This window comes from Xenopus laevis, chromosome 3L (genome assembly GCF_017654675.1).
Source record: "Xenopus laevis strain J_2021 chromosome 3L, Xenopus_laevis_v10.1, whole genome shotgun sequence".
Lineage (NCBI taxonomy): Eukaryota > Metazoa > Chordata > Amphibia > Anura > Pipidae > Xenopus > Xenopus laevis.
Window position 1 is genome coordinate 66,388,065 of NC_054375.1, and position 10,991 is coordinate 66,399,055.

Sequence of the window (10,991 nt, forward strand, 5' to 3'; positions counted from 1 at the left end):
AGGCAATTCAGGAAGAAGACCACACTGGAGAAGATGGTGCCTGTGAACTCCATGGACAGGACCTGTGCCGAGGGGCAAGTAGCAACTTAGGGCATTTGCCCGGGGGGGGAGGTAGGCCAGGGGGGAGGAGGGAGCGGGGGCAACACAGGGGAGGGGGTGGGATTTTAGCGCAGAAGGGGTTTAGTTCTCCTTTAAGAGGGATATAAATGAGCTGGAGAGAGTGCATAGATGTGCAACTAAACTGGTTGCATCCTTTGAGTTAACACGATGCAGAAGCACGTAGGTCTGGGGTCTGGCTGTGCTTGGCACCTACAGCCAAATTGTAAATCCATAGGGAAATTGGTAAGTACAATGATCTATAGCCACTTGTGCATGCTGATGCTCTCAAACTGTTACACAATGTGTAGGGGGCAGAAAGGTGGACATCAAAATGCCGCCCCCTCCTGCCACTCATAAATACAGCACCATGGAATCCAGGCAGCTCTGTATTCATATGAAACACACAGTTGTCTGAGCTCTATTTTGGAGCACAGAGACCTGTGACAGGTCAGAAATATAGAGGATAGGCCACAAGTGCTACAAAAAAATAGTTTTTTTTTTGTCTTATTGACTTGCTATAAAGCCTACGACATTCTGGGTCAGTCTACCTATTGATTGGCAGCTAAACCCACCAATAAAAACAATTCAATAGCCTGGTTGCTACCATGTACAGTATGTATGCTATTTATACCATTCTAGTAGTTTTGAAAGGGGGAAGGGCAGACTGTAGCAATATTTCATATTTTAAGTCCCCTGCAAAATCCAATTTCTGGTGGTAAAAAGTCTTTGAAAGGTAAAAAAAATGTTACCCCACCAGGAATTGAATTTTGCAGGGTAGGGAACCTAAGAGAAATATTGGTATAATCTACCTATGCCTTTTTAAATATCTTAATGTGAAAATCTTGGATGTCATAAATGTCCTGGCTGCACTACTTGCATCAGCAAGGTGCTCTATAGGGGTAGGGGTTACAACACATGACTTTAGGGTGACAAAGCATGGCTAGGAACCACAGCTCCTCAAAAGCAGCATTTGAAAAATGGAAATCTAATAAATGCTGGAATAATAGAAAAACAACACTGCATTTTTGGTAAAAATATGATTGTGTCTGAAATTACACTTTGTAAGCAATTTCACTGTGTATGTGACTCCTAATATACTTTATCTCTTCTCTGATATTTAGACTCTCTCTCCATATGTATATGTCAGATATGTTAGACATAACATAAGTGACTGTTTGATTCTTGTATAGTGGGCATTAAAGAAGAAGTAAAGGCATATTTAATTGGGTGCCAAAATTTAGGCACCCCCAAGTGATTATATATATCTCACAACCCGGGCCGGTGCTTTTATCAGGAGAAAACTGCACCGGTCCGGGGGTTCTTCCAGTGAGCACCATGGAGCGATTGGCTTCCTTCTTCTTCTTTCTTCAAATTTCCTGGGGTAGGCGCATGCGAAGTAGAACAAAAAGTTTTTTTTTCTGTTTAACCAGTATGATTTAGGAATACTACTTAGAGAAACTTAGGCTCTATCAGGAATAATAACAAAAAATCAATCGGTTAGATATTTAGTATGTAAAACTAGATTCTGTGTTTCCTGGTTGAAAACAGACATTTTATGGTTTATGAATAGGATTTTTAACCTCTTAAACACAAATAAATTAGGATATAATGAGCACATAAAGATCTATAACAGTTTGAACTGTTTTGATATAACTTATTGCCTGATATGGTTTTAAATAATCGCATATAAATTTACTTTTTAATTGAGATGCTAATTTTATGGGAGGCCAATTGGGGTATAAATCCCATGCAAGATAATGTGGGATGATTCCTCTGAGGAAGTGCGTAGACAAGAAACGCATCAGACCTCAGACGCTTGTTTGTATGTCAGATGTAAGAATAAAATATATAACTTTTCAACCTGAATTCTGGATCTTCTATGGAGGTCCAGAGTGCACTGCTGTAAAGATTGGAGAATGAAATAGCCAACTTCTTCATTAAAGTTCGGCTTTTCACTCTACTGAGCATGCGCACTCGCGAGAAGAAAGCAGAAGCCGGTAGCTGATCCGTGGTGCTTGCTGGAAGAACCCCTGGACTGCTGCAATTTTCTGCTGATAGGAGCACCGGCCCAGGGTGTGAGGTAAGTAAATACAATCACTTGGGGGTGCCTAACTTTTGGCACCCCCAAGTAAAGAGCGTTTTTCCTTCTCCTTTAAATTTATACTGTACAAGGTCCTAGCAGTTCAGTAGAACCATGTGTCATAGCCCTAAAGAGCCACACTTTCACATTAAGTTGCATTTCGCTGTATTTATGTAATGTGTAACTGGATTTAAGATAATATGGGGAAAGGAAATTACAAAGTTTAGCACTTGCGCTTAAATTTAAGGTGCAAGGTGCAGAGGAGTGTAACACAGTCCATTTGTAGCTTCATGCTAGATACTGTAATAGTAGGAGTAGTGATGGGCGAATAAATTCACTAGACACACCAAAAACATTATGCACATCAAAATAGTCGTGCGCATAAAATTAGAATTTTTCGCACAGATTCACACAGATTTGCCCATCACTAAGTAGGAGTCATGAGAAGGGGGACAAAGTAGTATAACAGGGCTGTAGTTTCATAGGAAGCAAGCAGTCAGGATTGTGATTAGTTAGCTAACGTGCAAATAGGCACAAATTGTCTGAATCATCATAACATAAATTCTTAGACAAATAACTAATGGTAAATGGAAATACATTTCTAAAAGTGTCTATTTTGCCAAACCTTTTGAATGCAATAAAAATTACGTTTGCCTTTAGTGCTGCTTAAAAAACCAAAACATTGGTTTATGTAATTATAATGGTGCCTTTATTCTGTAATTCCAGTTGATTTGCCATAGGTTTTCCTCTCTTATTCAGTTAACACTTGATTTCTGAAGACCCTCAGTTTTTAATGTGTGTATATTTTTTAGTAGTGCTTGAAGTATATTTGATGCTGTACAGTGCTGAACAACTTGCTATATACTGTAAATAAAAATATGCATGCGTACAGTATTAACATGAATCCAAAAAATGTCTTTAGTCAGTCACAAACAGTTTAAAAGAAAATAATTTGAAAGTACAGTTCTCACTGTCCAGTACTTGAGCAAACCCGCAATTGAATTTGAAATAAAGCAGCTATCTGTTTCCACTGTAAAATGTGCTCTAGTTGTGCTGCCCCAGCAGTTAATAGTTGTTGTATTAGATTTAAAGTGCATATGTTTAATTGAGTATGCTTTTATATGCATACTTTTTGTTATGATGCCAACTAGTATTCCCCTCCCTTATATTCAATGTGAGTTCCCTTCTTCCTTTTCTTGTTCCTATTTTCCATGAGCGAGAAGCTGCTATAAAGGTTAGGGAGGGAAATACCTACTGATCTGAAATTTGTCCATCCACCCTGAACAAAGATTTTTTTGTGGATTACAAGTGTCATGGTAATTACAGCTAGTAAAGATTGCCCACATTAGTTGTGCCCAGCTCCATTCAGACTCGGCAGAGAGGTCTCAGGGGAAATTCAGACACTATTACAGTAATTGGAGTCAAAATACTAGCAGCTAGGCAGTGGTTTGAATGAGAGCCTAAATTGAGTCTGAATAGACAGATGGGTAATTAAAAGTAACAACACCAATGTGTGGGGGGGGCAACCGTGTTTTTGGTTGAATTATGGGGACAGTGATCCTAAGAACCAGCTATAATTTTATATTGCAGCTGACAAAGAGGCAAAGGAAGGATATGCAGATAGATGAAGTCCTTTAAATTACAAGACAAGGCTGTTTTCTAACCATTTCAGCTCATTGAAAAAGGATAAAGCACATTACAAAAATCCAGATATTGGAGTACATTATTGTATGTATTATAGCTTTTGGTTCTTCCAATTTAACCTTAAAAGAATAATCACTTGGGGACTGGAGTGCCAACCTAACCTAATTCACTAACCTAATTAATACAGGGCCATGTTTGCTTAAATCTTACATTTTTTCTATAGTGTTTGACTTTTTGAAAAATTTTGTTTTACACTGTCATAGTTGCATTAAGACCTTTATATTTTGCCCAGACAATAACTATTTAACTATATTACTAGAGTCTAACACTAGGTGGCGCATACAGTGGAAACCTCGGCATCTGATATTTTCTGTGTAATACTCCTCTAAATTAGAAAGCTAGTTAATCATTCTGATACAACAGTCCTGAATACACAGACAAAACAAGCAATTGCAAAGGAACCTTGTCCCTGTGTGCATGGGCATCTGCAAGAAAATGCAAGAAAAAGTTTTCCAAGCATGTATACTGTAACAAGGTGTTATTGGGCAATATCAGGTCTGAGCGAGATGTAGGATTTGTAGAAAATGTATATATTTGCAAAACCCAGCAAATTGCTCACAGCTCATATAACTGTGTAACTAGGGAGTATTGTTAAGCAGAGTGTGCAAATAATACAAATGTGTAGCACTTTATGGGAAAAGATTTTTCTGGTGCAGTCCTGTTATTCATGATACCTATATCATGGAAACTCATTTAATTCCTCTGTAATTCTGACATTAGTACTTACAGTGTTAGCTGCACACACATAATAGTACAAATGAAAGGAAACCTGGAGAGGTTGTAGCTGTGTCTCAGTCTGCAGGAAAACAGATTTAAATCATTTTGGGTGCAGGAAAAAAAACTAAATAATTTCCCCCATGTTAAAATGATGTCTAAATATTTCAGTACGTTTCTGCTATTCCAATGTCACATACTGTAACTATCTAATACAGCAACAGAAAATCTTTAGTGTTGTGTCCCATGAAATGTAGAGAAACTCACATACAAGTAGCTGCCTGGAGTATTGCTATAATGCTCAGCAGAATGAAAATTCCACAAGACAGTAAATAATAGTAGAAGAGAAATAGATACAACATAAAACCTTTATACAGCAGACTTTAGTATCTAGAACAGCATTAGCAGATTTAACAAGAAATGTGCACATTCACTTAATCTATTTAACAGTTCTCTTCTCCTTCAGAACTTGTATTGGTAACACTAGTGTAGGGACCCACAGGGTTAATGTGCCCCCACGCCTTTAAATCCCTACACTTCCTGATCTCCCTGGTTGCTGGGCAGATGCCCATGTAGCTAGTTGTAATTTACATATCCAAGTTATTGGTCAGGAGGCACTGTGACCACGTCCTTCTATAATGAAAGAGAAGGGGTGGATCCCCCTCTAGGCTTCTGGTTGCTGATCCAGCTGGATGTGCCCAGTGGAGCCTGGGTACAGCACGTCCCAGAAAAGCCATGTGCTCTAAAGGGACAGTACCTCTAGAGAGAGATAAGTCGGGGAGCAGGGTCCCCGTGAATGAGACCAGCTAGAGATAGGTTACTACCTGAAATAGTGCTCTCTAGGAGAATAAGATAGGCGGGTTAAGTAGCAAGAGTAGCTTGGCTCCAACTAGGAGGGATAGCAAGGAGGTAGCCTGTAGAAAGGGACACAGCCTAATCGGGAATTAGGGCTAGTGAGTTCGCTGATCCAACATGTGGGATCCAGGTCACAGTGCTGAGATCCTGAGCGTGTATCTATCCTGGCGTGACGCTATCGCCTCAGGGAGTTCCAATGTGCTGTCTCTGAGGGACCTGTCATGTTTTTCTGCTGAGGTCTCTGTGGCTTTGTAAGTACAACCCTGTCGATCTTTTGTCTCTGACAAATAAAAGTTGTATTTTGTTTGACTGCAAGAACCTCCTGGCGCCTATTCTTTTCCTGTTTGATTGCACAGTCACCTATGGGAGTTGTAGTTTCACTACACCACCCCTTTAATCTTCCATTTAGCGAAGGCCCTAGCCGGAAGTGTTAGAGTCACGTGTACCCCATGCTCTAGTGCACTAGCTGGTGATTAACCCCGTTGGTCTGTATAGCCCAAAATAGTGTTACGCTAGTAAAAGAGATTGATAATAATTATCACATTACTACAAGTTAAACCTATTGGGGGGTCAATACTCTCAATATTTGTGGGTTACACCTAGAAATAGTGTTCCCTTTTTAGAGCTGGGCAATGGCTACTGGTACAAACCTGTTCCACATGTGCTTTGAAAGATGTGTTGTCTATTTCTGATGGATTTACAGGGGTTGTTACCTCAGGTGATGCCAGAGTTTGGGGCTCAGGGGATACCACTGTGGGTGTGGTAAATGGAGGTCCAACAAGGCTTTGTGCCTAGTTTTGCTCAGTGGTAATTACAGTACTCGTACCACTAGCTGGTCAATATGACAAGGCCGGAATAGATTCCCTGACACTTTTACTGTATAACTAATGGATCTGTCTGCTTGTAGCCAGTTACTTGGTCCTTGGTTGTTCCTTGTCATTACTAAGCTGCTGCAAGATTCTTCTCTCTCCTCCCCAGGCTCCCCTGATATTAAACTGGTGGTTTCTCACATGACAACTAAGATCTGGCTTCAGCAATTCTAAACAACACCTAAGATTGTGGGCCATTAGTAACATTGAAGTTGTGCAACATGTAACTGCATGAACTCAATTTTAAGAGGGCCATTCCTACAGGCAAACTGGAGCTGGTTGAGGCATAGACTGCACCTGCTGACATCCATGCCACTTGTTTTTGTTCACCATTAGCTGATCAAAGAAAGTTAATGGCCTATTCCCAGATGGCCTTCATGCAGATCATCCAGTGCATAATCAGTCCGTTCTTAAAATCACAGTCTCACCCCACTGCTGGTTAGGCTTAGGTGACATGTTCCTGCTCAATTTGCACTATTTCTTTAAAGCTTTTAGAAGATGGTTTTTCTGGTGATAAGTTGTGCATCTACTTGAAAATACTGTTCGAGTCTCTATATATGTGAGCCAGTGTGATTCCACTTCTCCAATTCAACCAAACATATTTCCAGACAGCAGTAGCACACAACTCTCTGCAGAGATTCACCACTTCTCTCTCTTTCTCTTTTTTGCCATTTGCCAGATAGTCTGTCTCAGAATATATCACTGGCAAAAGGGGAACAAAGTCCTTGAACCATTTAGTTAGTCTCTGCAACAAACAAGGTACCTTTGTTACACTACAGCAGTTGTTGACTATGAAGAATTTCATTCATCCAGGTCATGGTATATCAAGTATATGTAAATCTAAAACAACTGGACTTGCTGAGTAATCATTGAAGACGTTTCACTACTCCTCGCAGCAGTTGTTAGTGCGCTTCCTTTTTTTTCTTTCTATATTCTGGATACCTTAATGCCTTAAAGGCATACCTCAGACCAGAAAAAACTAAAGTGATTCTGAAAAAGAGTGTATTTAATCCTGTTCTTTTATTTATATGGGTGGGCGGCAGTGCGGCATGTGTGCCATAACTCAGCAAATCTAACCCCCCTCAATGCATTCCCCTATTTTTTCCAATAATGCACACTTTCACATGTAAGTAGACTCACACTCAGTATCTTTTTGTCTCACTCACTCACACATACACACACACACATACACACACATACACACACATATACACACACACACAAGCAGATTCAGCCCCTTCTCCCCAACACTGAAGCAGAGCCATGTTCCCTTCCTTCCTTTCTCTCTCTCTCTCTCTCTCTCTCTCTCTCTCACACACACACACACAGCATCATGTGAGGAGTTGACTCCACTGCATCATGTGAGCAGACTCCAGGTAGAAAAAATTTAAAGTTTCAGGCCTGGAACCACTGCAATGAAGAGCTGCCTGGAAAGCTGCAATGTTATCAGGAAAGAGGCAGAGAATCAGCAATTGCTGTGATATGTAACACTTGTTATTGCTCTGCGTGCTCCCCCCCACAGAACCCCATGCTTGCTAATAGTTTGTGTATATACCCTGCAAATGCAATAAAATATATTAAAAGGTGTCTTATCACTATTACCAGATCACTGTATGTCTTGTTGATCTCCTGGGCCTCAGCCTGTTCTTCTGGTCTTGCAGTAAAAATGTTATGCGTGTGATAAAATTCTAATTTTAAAAGTTTCTTAACTCTTCTGGGGCTTCACAATTGTATTTCAAAAGGAGGACCACAAGGTGTAAGGAAAGAATATTGTAATGAGAAAATGTTAGCTAACCATGTCTATATTTGAAGGCCATGCTCAATTTAACATTATTTTTAAAAAGTAAATTAGATTTAATTTTAAGAAGTTTACATGTCTGGACACTGGTACTTTTTTACACCCCCATGGCAAACTTACAGTAACCTGGTATGCAGTGATAAATACATATCTACGCAATAAACAAGCCATATGGGAGCCCTATACTTTTCTAATTGCTATGAATTGTCTCCTCATGATGACACAAATGTAATTTATATTCCCCCCCCGTCTAAATGATCTCATTTCATGCTATTGTAGTTCAAAAAATGTAATATCTTGCAAAAAAAAAAAGATTTTTACAAACATAGGCTGTATGGAAGATATTTTCTGATTCATTTAGTACATTAACAAATATTCTAATGCTTAAACGCAAGACTATACCAATCAGCGTGCGCATGAATTACCCATAATTAAAACAGTCCCAGCTTTGTATAAGTTGCCATTAGTCCAATTAAATAAAGGGTACATATTGACTTGCAGAATGATCATGAAACGGATAGTTATTCCATCAGCTCATTTGGCAAACTGCAATGTGCTTATGAATCGGTGATGAGATATTAAACAGAAATTATGCCTACACCTTATATTGGACATTAATGCTTGAGAGATCAAGCGCAGTTATTCATTCTCTGGCTGAGAATTTATTGCTGTATTTTTATTAAAGAATGACTTAATCACCACAGTAGTTTAGAACAAAAGAACAAAGGTGAAAAGGCTTGTCGCTAACTAACATCAAACATGGCAAGCACCATGGCTCTTTTGTTCCAGATTTGCTACATAGAGTAAAACAGAAACATCACATGTAAATTGATCTTGGCAACATTTGCACATTATTTTTCTTTAAAACCATAGTTACAATGTGTTGTGGCTAACAAACAGATATAATCTCCAGGCACTTTAAAACGATGCAAGACCATTACTATTATTCACTTTCTCCTAATAAAAATAGTGTGTGCTGTCTAGAGAGATCCTTTCTATTCCTAAGCCTATTATTCATAATCATGTAGTAAAATAAGAGCTCTCTTCAAACCTAATATTATTTTGCTTAATATTATAGTCTATGGGTTTTTTTCCCCAAAGATCTGTGAGCCAATTACTCATCCTTCATTGCAAAATATTAGATAAATCAATATGTGATTAGACTTCAAAGAGTTTGTAACTGGGAAAATGAGAGAAAACCTGATCAAACACAAAATTCCTTTATCAAGTTGTTATTTAACCTTTTCATAAAATATTCTTGTAAAAATGGTGTTTGTCGAATTCTGGAATTTATCCTTTTATAACCTTTTTGTATTTTAGAAAACTCCTTTGTAGTCAGGGTTTTTTTCACAATCCAAACACATTCACTAGGATGGTATTTGTTTGAAAATACTTGACTGCCATCATGGCAGTATTATTTTATCTTATTCCATACTCAAATGTGACTTGTTTATGGATATTTTGGAATTTCGTCAACCTGGTTGCTAGGCGGCAAATTACCCTAGCAACCTTGCATTGATTTGAAAAATAGACTGGAATATGAATAGGAGAGGGTCTGAATTGAAAGATGTGTAATAAAAAGTGGCAATAACAATAAATTTGTAGCCTTACAGAGCATGTAGATGCTTGTAGATGGGGGTCAGTGACCCCCCATTTGAAAGCTGGAAAGAGTCAGAAGAAAAAGGCAAATAATTAAAAAACACTATAAACAATAAGTAATGAAGACCAATTGCAAAGTTGCTTAGAATTGTCATACTGAAAGTGAACTGACATTATTCGTGGCTTAATCACAGGAATATGCAATAGCATTCATTTCCCCTAGATTAATGAGTAATGTAATTTACTTGCGGCAAAGTTAACAATGGGCAAAGGATTTTCGGTCAGATTTGTTGCGTGTGGTAGCGAATTTTTAATGCAGGCCACAAACCTCTCCATGTGTCACTGCCCTTATACAGAGTGTAGCTTTCACTAGCATAGCATTACTATGAGCAATAAATTACCAAAGCACAACAATCAGCTTGTATGCATAAATAAAAGATGGCACACGCAAATGAAAATAAGCTAAAGCATCTAAAATGTTCCCCTTTTTCTGGAGGGGACACTGCTCTCCTCCCTTTCAGCTAGTGCTATTTTTTATTCTATATACACTGGGCATTTCTGTTGCCGGTGATAGCTAATTCTATTGGTTGCTATTATAAATATTTGTGTATTTCTGCTATTAAGCATATTGGTCTCTTGGTGCTATAGCAGTTATCACAGTGAGATGAAGCTTGTTCAGTCCTTTGTGTAGTATTAGAGCCACTGCAAAATCTAGGCAGACCCTTTCAGAAAATATGAATTGCTTGACAACATTTTCATAGACCCCATAATTCAGTCTCTTGTAAACCTTATGAGAGAAAAAATGTTTTTTCCAAGATTTATTATATCCTGATGCTGCAAAAAGCCCAAATCTGAAAATTTACCATTAGTGATGGGTGAATTTGCAAAAAGGCGCCGGCGTCTCGTTTTTGACGTAATTTTTTTTCGGCGTCATTTTTTTTGACGCCAGCAAATTTTCTCGCCCATTTGTGTATTTATTCACTGGTGGTCGAATCGCACAAATTTGCCACAAATTCGCACCTGGCGAATAAATTCGCCCAACACTATCCACCATCGCAGACCAGTAGAGGTCCAGTATAAGTCAATGGGAGAGGCACCAATCCTAATTTGAAGTTAGCATGGTCTGCGCTGGGTTTAGACCGAAAATCCAACCTTTTTGGGGTTTTTGGCCAAAAACATGAAAACAATTGAGAAAAAAGCCAGAAAAAATCTTATAATTTGGGTTTTTGCTCGAGTTTATCAAGTTTTTACACAATCTTCAAAATATTTTTTT